Below are 20337 nucleotides of genomic sequence, written 5' to 3'. Positions count from 1 at the left end.
TGCAGCCATTGCCAATGTTTCCTCCTCTCCCCTGCAGCCTCTCACTAACACAGAAGATTTGAAGCTGCAGGATCACCTGACTTGACCATATATTAAAAATGGGTAAGTACACACATCTTTTTTATACAGGATAGGCCGGATAGCTAGGAGGTGGGGGGAGAGTAAATTTTTAAGAAGCTATAGTAAATGTTTTCTTCCACTTTATGGGTGCAAATAAACACAAGTTATCAAAATGTAACAATTTTAATAAAATACATTAGTAATTCTTAACCTATAGGCTGCATAGTATATATAAATATCCTGAATTTCTCTTTCTTTTATAAGTGTGAGCAGACTGATACTGTAGATCTGCACTGAGAGCAAGAGCAGAAAAGGACAACCACTTGTATGCCTTTGCACATATATTTTCAAAATCAAGTTTTAAAAACATTTAAGCACGTGCATAAAATTATTTGCATTCAACTAATTTGCATGCATATCTCAAAATCTTTAAAAAGCCTGAAGGCCCCTTTTCTTTAAATTCATTCATTTGTGTACCGCATTAGACTTCTGTTAGCAGATGTAGCATAGCAGAAATTTCACAGAGTTCTGCCTGACAATAGGGAATTCTTAATTATATATATTTAGAAAGTATACCCATATACCCCAAACTTGCTAAAGCTCTCACATCTTGGCCCTGTGGGGGGGATTGAGGCCCAGGGTTCATGTTACAAGTTGTGGAATGTGACATCCTATGGAGCCTGAGCTGAGATGTCAGACTTATTTTTGCAGTCAGAAGACACTGTTATTAGAATATCTCACTGGATACAGCTATTTGTAGAAAACAATGCCTAACTATATTTTACTGTGTGTTAATCCAAAAAAATTGTAATCTTTAGATAAATGTAGATATAGATAATAGATAATATAGATAAATATACCGTTACCAGGTGTTTGCTATCCCAATACTGCAACATATTTACCAGAAAAATAAACATAACCTATGACATACATTCCATTCTTCTTTGTTCCTTTGCAAAATTGTGGTAGTTTGGTACCTTATATGTCTACATAGTGAACCTCCCTGGGACAGACTCGCTGATGAAAAACAGACGCCCATAGAACATTAGTACTCCTGTTTAATCATTTAGCCCAGGAGGTAAGAATGTCTGCCCTGAAACACAAGTCATGCTAAAAGTTCACTGTCATTCAGCATGGTCAGGGATTTAGAATGCAGTCAGGTATAGAGTGGAAACATGTGATATAACCATTATGTCTCCTACAAGATAATGCCTAGACTACTTCAATTTGAAAGTGCACTAAAAGTACCATACACAAAATAACCCAACAGTATCCCTAACTACTTTACAGCATTTTATGCATAGTGTCAAAACTAAATAGAAGAATTTTGCTAACTTTAAATTTTTATACCAGACACTTTAAAAAATACATACACTGATGTATACATTACTATGTGGTCTTGGATGCATTCGGTTTTTCACTTTGCAAGAGAAACTGCACTGGGCATGAGGATTTCCCTGAGAGCTTAGTAAATCAGGTGCAATTTCACCTTACGAAGAACCCCCAATCACAAGCATAGAAATCAAAACATTTTTGCTTGCACATGCTTGGATTCTGAAAGTTAGCTGAGGACAATTCCCTTGCAGAGAATAAACAACCTATTTGCCTTTAGTAAATCAACCCCACTGTGTTGAACTGTCAAATTGCCTAATTTAATAGGGTTCATTGGAAAACTCACATATTAATACAGCATACAGTGCTTTTTACAACACACTTCAACACAACATGATGTTGTAAAAGACAATTGTATAACAATGGATTTGCTCAACTATTCATGCAACAGATATTAAGCAAACTGCATAACAAAACAGGTGACTAGAATGGTCCCTCATTATTGACTAGTACTCGAGCTACACGCAGATCTCTAGAAACTCTTTTTTTGTTTTTATCATCCCACCTCTAAAAACAGTAATGTTGTAAGTAAGTATATCATACACTTTAAGTGTCGGGGGGGGGGTTGTAGGTAGTGTATAGTAGGAAAGGATAAGTACACAAAAAGTACACATATCATTTAAAGCCCCCCTTTGCATATACATTAACCCCCTCAACCATCCCACCATTAAAATTAAGCACAAACTGCAAGTAGGCAGGCTTTTTATTGCAGAAGATGCATGCAATGTCTCTTCCTCAATAAAATACATCGAGCTGCCTGCTTGTAGTCTTCTCTGTCATATACAGCTCAGCTTACATTATGGGCAGGGTCCCTGTGGGATAAATGATTCTTGTGAATGCGCAGGAGTGACATCATTCTGTATCAGCCAATGAAGACAGCTGAATAACGAAAACCTTTATAAGATGACGGCAAGGAACAGGGATTGTTGAAAGACAGACAAGTTCAACTCCCTTAAGTGACCCAAGTCTGCTGACACATGGATTGTACAGTGCCCACTGCAGTGATCTAGCATTAGAGTCCCGGCCCACCCCTGACTGGTCTGAGAGGTCTCCACTACTAAAAAGCTAATTGGAAGTCTCCATGTTACCCAGGGCACTTGAAAAATGATGCTCTTCCTCTGCAGTAAAGAACTCAAAAGACTCAGGACCCAGTATGTGTTCTGTGACCATGGTTTGAAGATAGTTTAAGGGGCTTTTAGCAAAGACTTAGGGGTAAATGGGGGGTAAGGGGTGGTGGAGGAAGATTAGCAGGCCAGAGTTCCAAGTATTTCACTACCCTTAATTTGCTGCATATTACACTACAGTTAGTTGCACCATTTAGCTCAGACAGGACCAACCTTCTTGCTTGATCTACTTTATTATAAGTCTTGTTTTCAGATATGAGTTTTGTTAACCATAGAGTGACATCTATATTCATTTTTATTATTCATATTTTTGACTGTTTTCCATGTATAAGCCTACTGATTGATATGTACAGTGCCTTGCGAAAGTATTCGGCCACCTTGAACTTTTCAACCTTTTGCCACATTTCAGGCTTCAACCATTAAGATATAATTATTTTTTTTTGGGAAGAATCACCAACAAGTGGGACACAATTGTGAAGTGGAACGAAATCTATTGGATTTTTGAAACTTTTTTAACTAATAAAAAAATGAAAAGTGGGGCGTGCAAAATTATTCGGCCCCCTTGCGTTAATACTTTGTAGAGCCACCTTTTGCTGCGATTACAGCTGCAAGTCGCTTGGGGTATGTCTCTATCAGTTTTGCACATCGAGAGACTGAAATTCTTGCCCATTCTTCCTTGCAAAACAGCTCGAGCTCAGTGAGGTTGGATGGAGAGCGTTTGTGAACAGCAGTTTTCAGCTCTTTCCACAGATTCTCGATTGGATTCAGGTCTGGACTTTGACTTGGCCATTCTAACCCCTCTATACATTTATTTGTGAACCATTCCTTTGTAGATTTTGCTGTATGTTTGGGATCATTGTCTTGTTGGAAGATAAATCTCCGTCCCAGTTTCAGGTCTTTTGCAGACTCCAACAGGTTTTCATCCAGAATGGTCCTGTATTTGGCTGCATCCATCTTCCCCTGAATTTTAACCATCTTCCCTGTCCCTGCTGAAGAAAAGCAGGCCCAAACCATGATGCTGCCACCACCATGTTTGACAGTGGGGATGGTGTGTTGAGGGTGATTAGCTGTGTTGCTTTTACGCCAAACATATCATTTTGCATTGTGGGCAAAAAGTTGGATTTTGGTTTCATCTGACCAGAGCACCTTCTTCCACATGTTTGGTGTGTCTCCCAGGTGGCTTGTGGTAAACTTTAGACGAGACTTTTTATGGATATCTTTGAGAAATGGCTTTCTTCTTGCCACTCTTCCATAAAGGCCAGATTTGTGCAGTGTACGACTGATTGTTGTCCTATGGACAGACTCTCCCACCTCAGCTGTAGTTCTCTGCAGTTCATCCAGAGTGATCATGGGCCTCTTGGCTGCATCTCTGATCAGTCTTCTCCTTGTCTGAGCTGAAAGTTTAGAGGGACGGCCAGGTCTTGGTAGATTTGCAGTGGTCTGATACTCCTTCCATTTCAAAATGATCACTTGCACAGTGCTCCTTGGGATGTTTAAAGCTTGGGAAATCTTTTTGTATCCAAATCCAGCTTTAAACTTCTCCACAACAGTATTACGGACCTGCCTGGTGTGTTCCTTGGTCTTCATGATGCTCTCTGCGCTTTCAACAGAACCCTGAGACTATCACAGAGCAGGTGCATTTATACAGAGACTTGATTACACACAGGTGGATTCTATTTATCACCATCAGTCATTTAGGACAACATTGGATCATTCAGAGATCCTCGCTGAACTTCTGGAGTGAGTTTGCTGCACTGAAAGTAAAGGGGCCGAATAATTTTGCACGCACCACTTTTCAGTTTTTTATTTGCTAAAAAAGTTTAAAATATCCAATAGATTTCGTTCCACTTCACAATTGTGTCCCACTTGTTGGTGATTCTTCACAAAAAATTAAAATTTTATATCATTGTGTTTGAAGCCTGAAATGTGGCAAAAGGTTGAAAAGTCCAAGGGGGCCGAATACTTTCGCAAGGCACTGTAGTTCTCATGAAAAACCTTAATAAAAACATTGAACGAGATAAATGGTGAGAACATTAATAGTTGCACAGCTTACTAATAATGAAAGAAGCTAAAGTTTGAAGTTCCATCAACATTTGTTTCCAGATATGTTTTAAAAGAATAGTGTAATGCAAATTTAATTTATTAAAATGCACACAAAGGTCTGAAGAGTTTCTTAAGTAACAAGGGCCAAACCAATTTTATTTTGCAGATTTGGCCTAGATTTTCTATGATTAAGAGATGCACTAGAGTATAAGAGAGCTTGGCTCTCCCTATAGATTACAAAACACAGAAGTTAGGTCTTATATTTTCTTACACAGCAAAAATTCTTAGAAGATCTAAGGTTTCATGACAACAATTAAAGTAGAAGGCAGCAACAAAAGACCAGTGCTACATTTCACAGTCAATTTTGAAAGTAGAGAGGAAAGCTGACAAGCAAGTCATGAGAGTGAATAAAACATTGGTAAAAATTCTAATATATGACGTTTTCTCCTAAAACAGAATAGAAATACTTCCGTTTCTAAATATAAGTTGTGTGAAACTGTTCAATATTCTTTGCAGCTGAAACTTCAAAAAACATCATTACTATGTGTCCTTGCATGCATTGGGCTTGATTTACTAAAGGCAAATAGGCTGATCACTTTGAAAGGGAAGCTGCACTGTGCAAGAGGATTTTTCCCCAGAGCTAAGTGAATGAGGTGCAATTTCACCTTGCAAAGAATACCCAATCACCAGCATAGAAAAACAAATTAAAAACATTTTGGCTTGCACATCAATGAATTCTGGAAGTCAGCAAAGCTTCACTTCATAGAGCTGAATGAAAAAAACTCACATATTAACACAGTATATGCTACTTTTTCCAACACACTTCAACACAATACAATGTTGTAAACATGGGTACAATCTAAATGTACAATCTCTGTACAAACAGTTAGAGGATTTACCAAAACTATGTAATAGAAGGGTCTACTTAATCTATCCAATCAATCTGTGTTCAACCAAAGAGACTCTTGCATTAAATACTTGTTGGTAGATCTACAGAAGATTGTACAGATTGCAGGGTGCATGGTAAGCCTAAGGGGGGCATTATGACCACCACTGCAAGGGGGCATTCTTCCCATTGATTACCAACGCAAGGGCGATTTTTCATACTGACCACCAATGTAAGAGCCATTCTCTGACTGCCCCCCCTTCCTCCTCCCCAATAAATTGGTATTAGCAGGGGTACCCTGAGAACTGAAAATTATTTCAAGGGTTCCTCTGGGGTAAAAAAAGTTAAAAAGTCTGCTCTCTACCGGCTGCTCACTCAATCTCTTCTATGGGGTGTGGAAGACCAATCTTGGTTTGATTAGATGCTTTCAGAGCAGATCTCGCTCATGATTACCTCTCATCATTTTTGCTATCACAAGGGATGTTATTCCATCCAACAGCAATAAAGTTATTAAAAAAGAAGAATGTGGGGACAGCATAAAAAAGGTTTTCAATAAAATAAATAAATAATTAAAGTGCCTCCATCGCCCTGTTTACGTGAAAATGCAGATGCATACATAAGTCTGCATGCATATATAAATGGTGATCACACCACACTTGTGAGGTATCGCTGTGAGCGCCAGAGCAAAAGCAATAATTCTAGGACCAGACTGTGTAACTCTAAACTGGTAACCTGTAAAGGCTTTTAAAGTGTTGCTTAAGGAGATTTTAGGTACCATAGCTTGTCGCCATTCCACACAATATTAGAGTGTGACTGGCAGCATTTATTCAGATTAACATTATCTTTTGCATTTCAAAAATGGTTGTGCAAATACTGTGCGACACAAAAAATTGAAACAACCATTTTATTCTCCAGGGATTCTACATTAATTGTAAGAGTTTTTTTTTTTTCTTTTTTAAATAAACAACATATCATACTTACTTCCACTGTGCAGCTCGTTTTGCACAGAGTGGCCCCGAAACTCATCTTCTGGGGTCCCCCGCGGTTCTTGTGGCTCCTCCCCACATCAGATAACCCCCTAGGAGAAGCGCTCTCCCGACGGGGTTACCTTGCGGGTGCGGTCCCGAGTCCATCATTCGGTGTCCATAGGTGCCGAATGTATGACTTGGCCCCGCCAACCGGCGCCCGCGTCATTGGATTTGACAGCAGCGGGAGCCAATGGCTGCGCTGCTGTCAATTTATCCAATCAGAACACGAGACACCGGCCGGAGCTGTTGTGCTTGTTTCCGTCGTCGGGGCTCAGGTAAGTATAAGGGGGGCTCAGGGGCACTGCTACATTAAAAAATATTTTTCACCTTAATATGTGGAATGCATTAAGGTGAAAAACGGCGAGGGTTTACAACTCCTTAAAAAAAAATATATATATATATATATATATATATATACATTTTTTTTTCCTGACATTTTGGTGTTACTTTATCTTATACTTTAACCTCCCTGGCGGTACGATTATTTAGGATTTTAGGTGCTAAAAGCGGTACAATTATTTTGGCGTTTTATATTGTAGTCCTGTAATTCTTAGCAATAACTCACTTAAATCTGTCCAAACCAGAGTCTAGCAGACATCCCGGGTATGATAAAAGTTTGAAAAATGAAATCATAAATTATGATATAATAAATAATTATAAATAATTGTACCAAATAATAATATACCAATAAAAATTATTCAATAATGTAATCAAATACACAGAAATGTGCTCAGTTGCAGAATTGTCAATGTAAGTGATTACAATTTATTCTCGCTGTTTTCTAGCTGGTCTAAAATCATTTTTGATGTAAATGGACAGTTTTGGTTGCTATGGACAATCTCCAGTTTCCAGGCATAAAGAACAGTTTTTATTATATAAAACTGCATGCAGGACACTGGGCAGACCACTAGGGACAAAGGGGATGTGAAATTATTACATACAGCAATGTAATCTGTAAGATTACATTATACTGTATGTATAGTGAGTGTTTCACTTTTTGAATTTGGTGCCGATCTCCGTCCCCGTGCGTCGCAACGCTCGCAGGGAACGGAGATCGGCTCCGTGATAGATCGAGCAAGACACGGCTTGCTCGTACAGCGCGGGGACATCGCTGGATCCAAGGGAGAAGGTAAGTAAGCGTCCTCCTGGATCCAGCGATGCAGTCCCGAGTCTGGCTTGGGGTTACCGCTTTTGGTATAAAAATTCCACCCCGAGCCAGACTCGGAAATACTGTCAGGGGGGGTTAATGTTAGAAGTTGCACTGAGTAAAGTTGTATTGAGTAGGGGTGCACCGAATGTGTTTTTTGGTGCTGAAACCGATACCGAAAATGAAAAATACACTAGGCCGAAAACCAAAACCAAAAATAACTGTTTTTAAAATATATTTTTATATAAAAATTTATTTTTATATTTGAAATAAAACGTATACATTACCGTAAGCTTCATCTAGCAGGTTCACTGTTTCTAACAGCATGTCAAACAACAAGTCCTGCACTCTTAACCCCCGCAGAGCTGAACACTGAAAATGCTCCTCCCACTAATCATACCGACAAGCCCCTCCTTATCGCAGTGTGCTGACAGCTTTCTGCCTTTCAGCCACCTCATTGAGGAGCGAGGGAGGGAGGGGAAGAGAGAAGAGAGGACTGGACAGGGGCACTCCAGAACGTCACCCCTGTATTGGGCGGGAACAGGGGCCCCGCCCCATTTCCCCCACCATTATCGGCAAGAATTCTCTTTCGGCAAGTTGCCGAAAAGGCCATTTTTGGCTGATATGTTTCTAAATTTCGATTCAACCCTAGTAAATAGAGCTGGATAAAACTAAAATTATGTCTGTCTTCATGTCAGGCTGAAAAGCAACAAAAATTTGATTATTTTAAAGGCGGTGATTCTTTTCTATACCCATTGTATATAATGTTTGGCGTTCTAAGTAATTTACTAGCAAATAAATGCTGATTTTTACATGTATGTGAGAAGTGTCTGAATTGACCTGGGGGTACAGCAGTTAAAGTCTTATTTACACATACACTTTATGAAGCAGTGACAGATTTTGGGCCTGCCAGGGGCAGGACTAAAAGCCAGGAAGGCTGTGATGTGTAACACAGGCTAGAAACTGCAGACGCCTTTGGTGAACTCTTGTGTGATATATTTGTAATATATTTTTCCCAATGCACATCACTCCAAAGTCAGGGGCAGCTTTTAGAATTGCATCAAGGTCCCTATTTTATGACTATGGGAACCAATTCTAATAAGATTTATTGCTGATAAAATTGTCTATATTGTCTATATTTATAAAGTCAAAGCATAGTTGTAAGACCAAACTCTGCCTGAACCAGCAGAAAAGTTATCATTTGTTCCTTGTCTAATAACCTTGTAGCACACTGATTGCTTTGAAAGCTAGATAATGGTTAAAGCCAACAATCTGCACGATTTATAGCTAAGCTCTTTAACTGAGAGGCAAAATTAAACTACACCACATCCTTGACTACAGATTAAATGTAACACAAATACATAGCTCTTATCTTCCAAAAAGCAAATACCCGCTCTTTGACACAATACTGTTTTTCTGACTTCCTGAAAAATCATGGATATAAAATTAGAGTTGTTGGCATTTTGAAATCATTTTCACTAACATTGTTTTTCCCTGGAGGTAGGGAGCATCATTCAGCCTTGTAAAAGCTCAATTTAAAATGGTTGTAAACTTTAATCTTTGCCTTATACTACTGTAAGTATTTCAAAAACATGCGCCGTTTACGGGATATTTACTATATATGCAGCCGATGATGTCATTGGCACATGCGCTCTGAAGGAATGGCCATCCGGCACAGTATGGGTGGTTTCACTTTGGCAATTTCATAATCAGCTTTTTCAAGAAGACACAGGAAATATATTATGCATTAAAGATAGGTAGGTGTATGATGGATCCTGCAATCCCATAGCTAAAACTTTCTTGTTTGGTGGGGGACCACAAAGGGCAATACAAAGTATCTTACTCTGCCACATTACATCACATTCATAGATAGATGTACTTTGAAAGCAGAGCTCATTTCAGGGAACTGTTTCAACAGCCATCATAATCTGCAAACTTATTTGAAACAAGGGTGTACATAGCAGGGAGAAGGATGCTGCAGAATATAGGCTATCAGCCTGTCCTCATTGTTGGTCACTAGCAGTCAGAATCTATATGCTCACTGTCATAGTTTTAGGGTCATATGTTAGGGCAAGACCTCTTGAATCATTCCAGCATCACCTCCAGACCAGCACTGCTTTTACTATGGCTCCCCAATAGCTAGTGTCTCCTCTTTATGTGTATTCTGCAGCTTACTACTTCCTGCTATGTTCAAAATAAGTTCACAGATTATGGGAGTTGTTAAAGCAGGGTCTGGTGTTTTCTTTGCTATTGACGTGTGTGATGTCATCATGCCAAGATCAAAAGAGCCCTCAATGGCCTCAGAAAAAGAGGTTTTGAATACTTTTGCATCTTTTAATGGATTTACAAAGATCCCCAAATTGAGAAATCAATCATTTCACTATAAGAAATATAATCTACAAGTGGTGTAGATTTCAAATAACTACTAATTTGTCAAGAACTGGCCGGCCCAGTAAAGTCAGCTGACCATTTGATGGTAGAAAAGAAGCATCCAAGAATCCCAAAATTTCATCCTAAGATCTGCAAGTAACTATTTAAATAGTTGTTATCAAAGTACATGCATATACAATCAGAAAATAATTGCATCTATTTAGTCTGCATGGTGTGCAAAGAAAATGCCAATGCTGCACAAAAAAAACATTGAAGCAAGACTACAGTTTTCCATCAAATAAATAAGCAAAGACCATTCCTTCCGGAACTAAATAATGTGGGCTGATTAATTCATGAGAGTTTTTTGGCCACAGTAACAGTAGGAACACTGAAAACTGCATTTCAGGAAAAATAATCCATACAAAACTGAGAAAAAAATGGTTCTGGAAATGTTATGGTTTAGGGTTGCTTTGATCCATTAGGGCCAAGGCACTGGCAGTTATCAATTTAACTATGAATTCTGCAACATATTAACGTGTTCTGGATAAGAATTTGAGGCCATCTGGATCTTTCAACATGATAATGATCCAAAGCACAATAGTAAATTCACCCAAGAGTGGGCCAAAATGAAGAAATGGAGGGTTATGGGCTGGCCTAGTCAAAGTTCTGATGTGAATTCCATTGAAGTGTTGTGGGGAATATGAAATTGGCAGTTCATGCACGGAAACCCACAAACACCTAAAGAAATTCTGCAAGATGGAGTCAATGTTAGAGGCTGGTGGGCAGTTTAGGCTAAGGATTTACTTACTTTTTTCACCATACACCATTGCATTTAGTGATATTTTTGTTAAATAATTAAAAAGGCATTGTTTAAATCAATGGCTAATGATTCTTGTTTAAATGAGAAATGTAACTATTTCCATAGCACGTACTTACTTTTTCACATGAGTGTACCTATCTATAGGAAAATTACATGATTAAAAACAATAGTAATATATTGTAGGACATATTCAATTTATCCAGATGCTCTCAGAAGGTCAGCAGCATTAAGCCACCTACACAGATCCATGGCATTACATAAGTGGACATAATGCCATTCGTGTCACATGTTGACAGCCTATTCATTTGCGTTTTCTTTTCTATGAGTGTATCTATGATAGCATATGACTGCTAATTTCTCTACATAAAAAAAGGATTCTTGCAACTTTACTGACAAAGTCTGCAGTGATAATAATGCTTTTTTCCTTAACATAAATGTGGTGTTCTGTCTTATAATCTTCTAGAATGCCAGTTTGTGACAGTTACAACATATGGTTTAAAATATATAGCTAGGGGCTTATTGCAGTTAAAACACTTGTACTAAAAAGGAAAGGGAATTTCCAACAGCTTCTTTGAGTCTACTGTAGCAATCCTTTGTATTTCATGTGCTTACCATGATTAAACACAGCACCGTAGTCTGCCAAAAAGCTACTTTTTTCCAAGCCTTACTTTCAAATAAATGGCTTCATGAGATATAGGCACAATATAATTGTTTAGATTGTTAAGACAATCGAGATTAGAAAGGTATGTAATGCTGGCCATACATGAGTCCGTTTTTTTTTTGTTTGTTTTTCAACCAACGGGTTGAATGAATAAACTGGCCTCATTCCCTCATGCACACATTTGAAGGTGGATGGCGAAATCCTCCCTACTGTGTCTTTGTATTCTGACAGCGGAGAAACAGAATAGACCAGTGCTGCAGTATTTTGCCTGTGGCGCTGATTGAGCAAAAAAAATACCAGCAAGATGGTTGACTAGAATGGTAGACCAACTTCTGTTCAACCACAGTAGACAAACGTGGATCAAAATTTGGTCGGTCCCTGTTGAACTGGCTGAATTTGGATCCATGTATACTGGCTTAAAGTGATCCTAAAGGTTACATTTAGAAAAATAAAAAATAAACTAGTCATCCTTAGCTGCTCTGCCCCTTGGATGGTGAAAAAACGGGAGAGATCATCCACCTGGCTCTCCGTCTCAATCCTTTTGGAGAGCTATCCTTTTGGAGTGTCATTGCGAGGGACCACTGGAGTTTATACCCCTAACTGGAGGTTGTGTGTGTTGAGACCGTTATCTCCTGGTGTGTCACACCACAAGTCTGATGGACTCATTAGGCGTATGCCTGTTTGAGCTCAATCTTTCCGGTAAGCCTTTTACTTATTGGTGGTGGATCGTCTATCGGCAACTTTTATGCACAATTCTACATTTGAAGTCACAGTGATGTTTTGCCCATCCATTTATGGACTCTGAATTACTTTTGTGATGGGACATTTATCCCATCACCAAAGGGGCAGTTGGGTGTTTTTTTCAGTTGCCCCAGAACTTTATAGTCATTTCTAGGCATCTGAGGTTAGAAGCATTTTTTGGAAAGCAAAAAAAATGTATTCAGGACGACTGTTCAGAGGCCTTTGAAACATCAAATTATTGTAACAGCATGTAAACACGGTAACTCGTGTTTAGCCAGGTTTAGTTTATAGCCGATGTTAATGGAGATACAGTTTTGACTATTTGCAATGCAGAAAACGCTTCTAAACGCAAATGCGGCTAAACGCAGCATGTAAACGCAGCCCAACTGACTTTTTTAAATGTCGGTACTATCTGTCAAGTTACATCGGTCAGGAGAGGTTTTAAAACATCCCACGTACACTAAGCCTAATAGGCAATAGTTATTCATGTCATAAAAATTTACATTTTTCAGGGTGCTGCTTAGGCACAATTGACAGTTCTAGATGTCCCCTATAACACAGCAAATCTTCACTATTTGTGTTTAGTTCCACTTTAAGTGCTAAGTGTTTAGATGGGATCAGGTTAAGTTTTTGTGACTAAGGCCTCATCCACAGGCCCATTCACTCAGTGGAGTCCACCAGCTCAGCAGGAGATCTCTCTGTTAATCTCCGCTGAGCCAGCGGACGATAGGTCTCTCTGCTCACTGAGCAGGGAGGGGCCTGTCTGAGGGCTGCTGATTCCTATGGAGGGATTGGACGAAAACGGACATGCTTATCAGATCTCATCCGATCCGCCCAGACAGATGGCAAATACATCGCCATAGTCTGATCGGATGGCAGACGGGTGTCAGTGGACACATCTCCGCTGACATCCATCTCCCCATAGGAGTCAATGGATGGCCCCCTTGGATCTGCCTGGAAAATATACAGGCGGATCCGAGCAGGCTTGCCATGTGAAAGGGCAAGCCTGCTTGGTCTGATATGTTTTTGGTGCTGATGACCTGGGTCAAAAACTACCAGTCCAAAGCTACTTGTACTTTAAGCTACCATTTCAGTCAGTTTTTTTAGTAATATGGGCTAATGGTTTACTTGCAATTGTTTACCATATCTATCTGTAAGTCTATGTCCAAGGCCTGCGTTTTCAGTTTTTAAGCTGGCCATAGAATGACAGAATGGATAGAATTTCAAATGAAATGAAATGAAAAGTCTTAGAACTTTTGAACTTCATTCAAAAGGTTTTATTTGCTTATAACACTCTTAGAAATGTGTGTGGGAATTTTTTTTTCCACCCTGCTCTTTCGAATTGTCTCGTCATTTCAGTCAAAAATGGCTGTTGATTTGACCCCACTAATGATTACAAAAATGAATGAACTATCTTAAACATTTATTTTCCAAAAAAATGTTGTACAAAATTATGCCTATGGTCAGTTTTACACAGATAAGATGTACTAAACTGTTAAATGTTTATTCACGTGTCATTGCTGTATATCATTGTTTCTTCCAGCAAAATTACTAACAGATAGTTTTTCTGCTCAATTTAACCTAGGTATACACCTTTCAGCAAGTGAAATTGTGAAATAACAGCTGTGTTCACATTCTGGACTGGAAATGTGCCATCTGTGCAGAGTAACTACAATCTACAAATACACATACTACAGAGCCAACAAATGATCATTGCCTGGTCAGGATCTGATACTGACAGTACCACTGTAATTGTGATTAATGATATTATATGTTATGTACTGTTTTGTAGGTTTCCTCTCCAAATCATCCTTGATGAATGGTTGTACAATATAATCATTTACAGGGGAAAGCACATGGAGAGTGCACTGTGTTTCAGACTGTGGGTAGCCTGTTGAATTTGTTCAGTGACAGCACTCCACAGCCCTACATGCAAACACCAGTTACTGTAAAGTCAAATTGCTGTGCTATGGACATAAATTAATCTACATTTGTAATATTCAAATACAGCGGGCTTCACTTGTATCATTAAAAACTACAAGTGTAAACACTGTTGAAAAGGTTGTTAATGTTATTGACATTCAGAAAATCACATTTGCACATGTATTAAAGATAACGCAATTTGATGGGACAATGAACACAACTTTATTACTTTTGAATGCAAATACACTGATATACTATAGCCGGAGTCTTGTCATATAACATCCTCCATCCGATAATGTCCGCTGCGTACTGCGCATGCGCAGTACACAGCAACACAGATTCCGAAAAATGCAGAGGATGAACGGTGCCTGCGCCGTGAGTCCAGATTCTAGCCCCACCATCCAAGTGGACATAGAGTAGGAATAAAAAAGAGCCGAGCGCAGCTAGGCCAAGCCCGAAGCGTGGCGAGCGAAGCTCACCCGCGAGGGGCCCTCTAATATTCACAACCCTATGTCCGCTTGGATGGTGGGGCTACCACCTCCACTCACTGCGCAGGCGCCGTTCAGCTTCGGAGATTTTCCGAAGCTTCGTCTGCTCCGTACTGCGCATGCGCAGTACGGGGCAGACACTATTTGATGGCCGGACACTATACGGCAGAACACCGGCCCTAGACAGTTCAAATCTTGGCCAGTTCAGCAGGAACCGGCAAAGATGCAAGCCATGTATGTAGGCTGAAAACAATAGCTCCATGGAAGGGATTCCGCCATCAACACTAATTGTGTTGATGAGACAATCGAGCGATTGTCTTTCCTGCAATCTGTGATTGCAGGAAAGAAAATTGTATCATCTTTGGCTGGCTTAATTTTGAGCATTGATTACAGTGCCATTTATTTTAATTATGATAGGGAATAAAACAAGAAAAGAAACCGTTTTTACTACAAGAAAAACATGGCATTAGTTATAACAGCTAGTCTAATGTCTGGGTATAAGAAGCATTTAAATATTTGGCCTTTATATTTTCCAATGCACATGTGTTGCAACATGCTGCAATGCACCACAGTGTGTGACAGCAAAGCTTCTGTGATATGTCCAATATTTAGGACATTGTTGTGCACTGGAAGCCTATTGATTTCAATAGGTCGCCTTAATGCAATGCATGTTAAAGCATGAAATGACACAAGTGCATTAGCAAAACAGCCCTAAAAGAATTTTGCTAGGTATTGTTTACAACATAAAACTTATGCAACCAAACTCCAACACATTTTTTTACAATACTAGTAGAAATGTATTCAAAATTTAAAATATTCAAATTTAGGAATATTTGTTTAATTTTCTAATCATTAATGGTGTTAAATCGACATTCATTTAGAATCACAGTTATGAGATAATTCGAAGGAGGATAGACATTTTTTCTTAAACAATTTTTTAGTGTGGTTTTAGAGTTTAAAGTACATTCATTACAAAATCAATTGTTAAAAGCAAACAAAATTTTGAAGTACAAATTAAATTGTTTCTAGTCATCGAATGCTTTTATATGAATGTTGGTATGAATATCTGTAGGAACATTCTTTTGAAAATCTACTAGTGTATAGCCAGCTTAAAGCTGACATATGGTAAATGGATCTAAATTCAGCTGTTTCATCGGGTATCGGACATATTTTGATCCATGTGTGGGCATCCCTATTGGACACAAATCTACGTTAGATCGACTTTTGTTGCATGGCAATGTTGGAAAACTTATGTCGGTCAGTGGCAGCAGCCGTTGATCAGTGTATTCTGAAAGTGGAGAGTCCTACTGTCAAAATACAATGGGGTTGAATGATTTACTAAAAGGCCCCTTTTACACTGGGGCAGTAAGTGCGTCAAGTTCACGGCGCTTTTCAGCCACTAGCGGCACGCTTTTACCCCTGTAGCGGTTGAGAAATGGTTAAAACCACCCATAAAGCGCTGCTGCAGCAGCGCTTTGCTGGCGGTATAGCGGTGCTGCCCATTGATTTCAATGGGCAGGAGCGGTGGAGGAGCGGTATACACCCCAGTCCAAAGATTATGCTAGCAGGACTTTTTTTTTTTTTACTTCAATGTGAAATAATTCTAACCCATTCTGCCAGCACACCGCTCCAGTGTGAAAGCCCTCGGGGCTTTCACATTGGGGACACAGGAGCGGCTCTTCCAGGGTGCTTTGCAGGTGCTATTTTTAGCGATGTAGCGCCTGAAAAGCGCCCCAGTGTGAAAAGGATCAAACTGGAGAGTGCAAAATCTGGTGCAGCTCTGCCCTTCACAGCGCCGGTGCCCGTGATTCTGGAAGAAAGGATAGGAGAAGATGTAAGCCCTTTCAGCGGTGAGTGGGTGCCGCTGGAAAGCCTTCGTCCTAAGGTGAGTATTTCATGTGTTAGTATGTGATGCTTTAAGATTTTTTTATTTTTTTTAATGATCTGTGTGTTGCAAGTTGTGATCGCCTGAATAAAGGTCAGCTCTCATGTTTAACTCATTGTGATTTGTGTTTTCAGTGATGCTGCAGGCAAATGATATCATAAAAGTGACTTTGTTTGGTTTGACCATAGTTTTACTTTAACGTTATGTATGCATGCCAGTGATTTTGTCCTGCCAAAAGTCCTTCTTTACTTACTGCATTATTATAAGCGACATGGGGACTAAATGTGACTTTCCTTCTAACAACATATGTGAATTCAGCTCCATTTCTTGCATGTCCTCTTCCAGCATCAGTGTGCCATGCCCCACACAACCACATCAGTCAAACTGAAGATCAAGCCAGAATGGTGTCTGCCACATCAAAGCATAGTAAGTAATGTCTCCATGAAGGAAACTTCAAAATAACACTTTTCAAAAAAAGCATTAAATATGATTAAACTAAATTGTGATTATATTTTGTTTCAATTTCAGATAGATGAACAAAGGAAAAGTTCTCTTTCTATGAGTTAAATGAAGATTATAGCTCTTTTATAAGCTGACAATCGCTATTATACACATACATACTCTGCTTTGTGAAATGATATGTTCTTTTGTACTACTGACATTACTAGTTTTAATATTACCTTTCAATACACTTAAAGAAAACATCCACTGAAGAAGCACTAATCTAAGCACCATTTTATCCAATATAAGCATTGTGTATAGAACTATTATGATTTAAAAAATTGGACAGATCTTTCTTACTTCCTACAATGTTCTCACAGCTCTAGCAGTCAGGACAATGTGAAATAATTCTAACCCTTGCTTGCGTGTGCTTCTCCTTAAAGGAGACCTTGCTTTCCACACAATTGAGCTTTAAATTAAACATAAAAAATTAAAAACTACTGAATTTGCATCCTGACTTCTGACATGCTCACCTAGTTGAGGGTCACATCACTTGACTTTCCCATGGAACCTGGTTAAACTAAGATTTCTTCAGACCTGGAATCCTCAGCTGTCTCAGAGCTGAAGACCGAGTGATGTCACTCTTGCCTAGGAGATCTACTGTAAATGAAGAAAATACATGCCATACATGGACTCTCTCAGTACCCTATAGACACATACAACAACTTGCTTAAGAGATTATGCCACAATTTGGGGTGTAAAGTGAGTGTTCGTGAACATTTTGCCTCCCAATGTTTTATGTTTAAATGAGCGGTTTGTATCTGTAAGTTAGGTAGTTAGCAAAAAAAAAACAATAAAAATAATGTTCATGCAAAGCCTGTTTTAGGTGGTCTAAACCAGAGAATGGAAATCACAAAGCAACTGCAGCTTTTCATGGTATCATGGTACGGTATATACTATAAGTTTTGCTGCCAAATGAAGTAGGGTGGATATGCACGTTTATTAATACCTTTAGTGACACCAAAACGAAGCACTTTGTTGTTATCCAAGGTAATTTCCAGTGAGTGTTACTAGGCATCTTTTATAATCGGAACATAGTTCTCCGATTGCCAGGAACCCAAATAAACGTACTATGCTGATTTTTGTTAAATTGCTTTTCTTTAAAAAGTACTGTGTTGTTTACGGTCTCAAATTCTTGATTTGGACATGCTTAGTGTAAAGATATAGATTTTTGGCTACTACTTTAGGATATTGTTATCTCTGTTCCTTTTGTTATCTCTTTCAGTTCACACCACTGCATGCATAAGCGTAGGTTGTCACACATCATCAATGACATTGTGGAAGGTATACACAAATCTCAACTTTTACCCTAATTACTCTCAGCCACCTCCCCATTTAATTTAGTGGAATTAAACAAAACTAGGCGATTCATGCTGAATATATGGCAAAATGCTTAAGTAGAAGTTACCTTCAGTTAAATATGCATGCCAAAGCAAGAAGCAAATCCAATGATATGAGCATGATTAAAGAAAATTCTGGGGTTTATACTAACTAATCTTAAGGCCCTGTTCATATGTTTCAGTTTGTAAAATGCAAAGCTCTGAAGCTCCAAAACTCCCAACAAGCAAAATCCCATTCATTTAAATGGCCCCTGTTCACATATGAGCATTTTGTCACTTAACGCAAAATGCCTGAAGCTCAGAAAAGTACAGGAGCTTCTTTTTGGCAGATTACAAGCATTTTTGGCCCCATAGACTACAATAGAAACACCTGACTTGAGCAGAAAAACGCTTGTAAAATGCTCAAATAGCAGTTCACTGCCTCTAATTTCCTCTCTCTCCCCTCCCCCTAGTGCTTTCTATTGGCTAAACAAAAATACCTGAAGCTGTAAAACACTTAAACTCTAAAATGCTTTAAAACTTCTAAAAAATCTTGTAAAAAGCTGCAAAAAAGCTGCAAAAAACTGCCTGAAAAACACCAGTAAATCTATATGCTCAGGTTTAAATGGAGCCTAAAACTGCTCCCTCCCCTTTTAATCTCTATACTCCTATGTTACCTATTCTTGGGCTGCTCCGGTCACATGATTGGCTCCTCTGTGTCATCCAGCGGTAGCTTCAGGAGAGAGGAGGGAGCGCCAACAACAGATGGTCCATAGTAAGCCTATGGGTGCTGTCACTGCTGAGGGATTCCAGCCACTGTCAGTGCGCTCTCTCCTCTTCCCTGTAGCCGGCATTGGCCCACACAGGGAAGATCATTTGACAGGACCAGAGTTGCCTGAGAATAGGTAAGTATACACATCTTTCTTCCACAGAGCAGTTAGTACAGGTGCTAGAAGGTGGGTGGGAACAGTTTTATGATTAGTTAGTATAAGCCTGGAATGCCACTTTAAAGTATATGCAAATCTTGAATTTTCTTGTAAAATTTGAAGTCAGGCTTTCCAATTCCTGCCTATCAGCTCTCCCTTTTTATTCTTTACCCCTTTCTGGGCCACAATCTGTATATTTAAATTGTCCAGCATGTTGCCACATGCTATAGATAAGTTTTAAAAAAAAGTTTTGCTTTTATGAGCTCCCAACCAACACTTACACTGCTGGTGGCTCTCAATCCTAGCCATCTTTGGCAGATCCAGTCCCCGCACATGATCAGGAACCAATTAGAGTGCTTCCTGATCATGTGATCACTAGGTTAGCTATAACCTAGTGATCATATGCAGACAAGCTGGGGGTCTCATTTACAAAATAAACCTTCATCCTGCAGTTGGAAAAGCTATAGATGTATTTTCAAGCTAGCTAATGCATGCTGACACTAAGCGCTGAGAAAATTTGGCAAGTTTGTGACAGTTTTACAAAACAGGCAAAATATTTCACTTTTATCCTACAACCAAAATCTTTTATGCAACCTACATATATTTGCTTTCATTGCACTGGGGACACTGAGGATTATTACAAAACCTTTCAGTCTATTAATATACATTACATACATACCACTACATTTTATTCTTATTACCCCATAAAAACATCTGGATGGTGTCCTCTGAATCATACGCATTTCAAGATAACCACTAAATGACTATGTTTTGTTTCTGAGATAGTTTTATTGCAAAGTGTGCTATCAAGGGTACATGCAGTTAACAAGACCTTTTATTTGTTTGGACGCTACTGAAGCAGTTTTGTCTGCAAGTTGACACACTTACATAAATTTTAATTTTAACTTTAATTAACTTTAATTAAAAAATATACAGCTTTTGCAATATCTAATCAGCTGCTGAGCATTGCCGAGTGCTTGAAATGCAGAGTAAAAAATAATTGTTTTGAGTTCTTACCAGCGG

General features: G+C 39.0%; 1 protein-coding gene across 1 annotated transcript in view; it reads right to left on the bottom strand.

The window, feature by feature from the left end:
- The window catches only part of MYO10 (myosin X), a 311116-nt gene that overhangs the window by 212927 nt on the left and 77852 nt on the right, over positions 1 to 20337 (bottom strand). The window lies entirely within an intron of this gene.

This window comes from Lithobates pipiens, unplaced genomic scaffold (genome assembly GCF_037356315.1).
Source record: "Lithobates pipiens isolate NorthernLeopardFrog02 unplaced genomic scaffold, aLitPip1_a1.2 Scaffold_19, whole genome shotgun sequence".
In the NCBI taxonomy this organism is placed as follows: Eukaryota; Metazoa; Chordata; class Amphibia; order Anura; family Ranidae; genus Lithobates; species Lithobates pipiens.
This window is presented reverse-complemented; position numbering and strand designations above follow the sequence as displayed.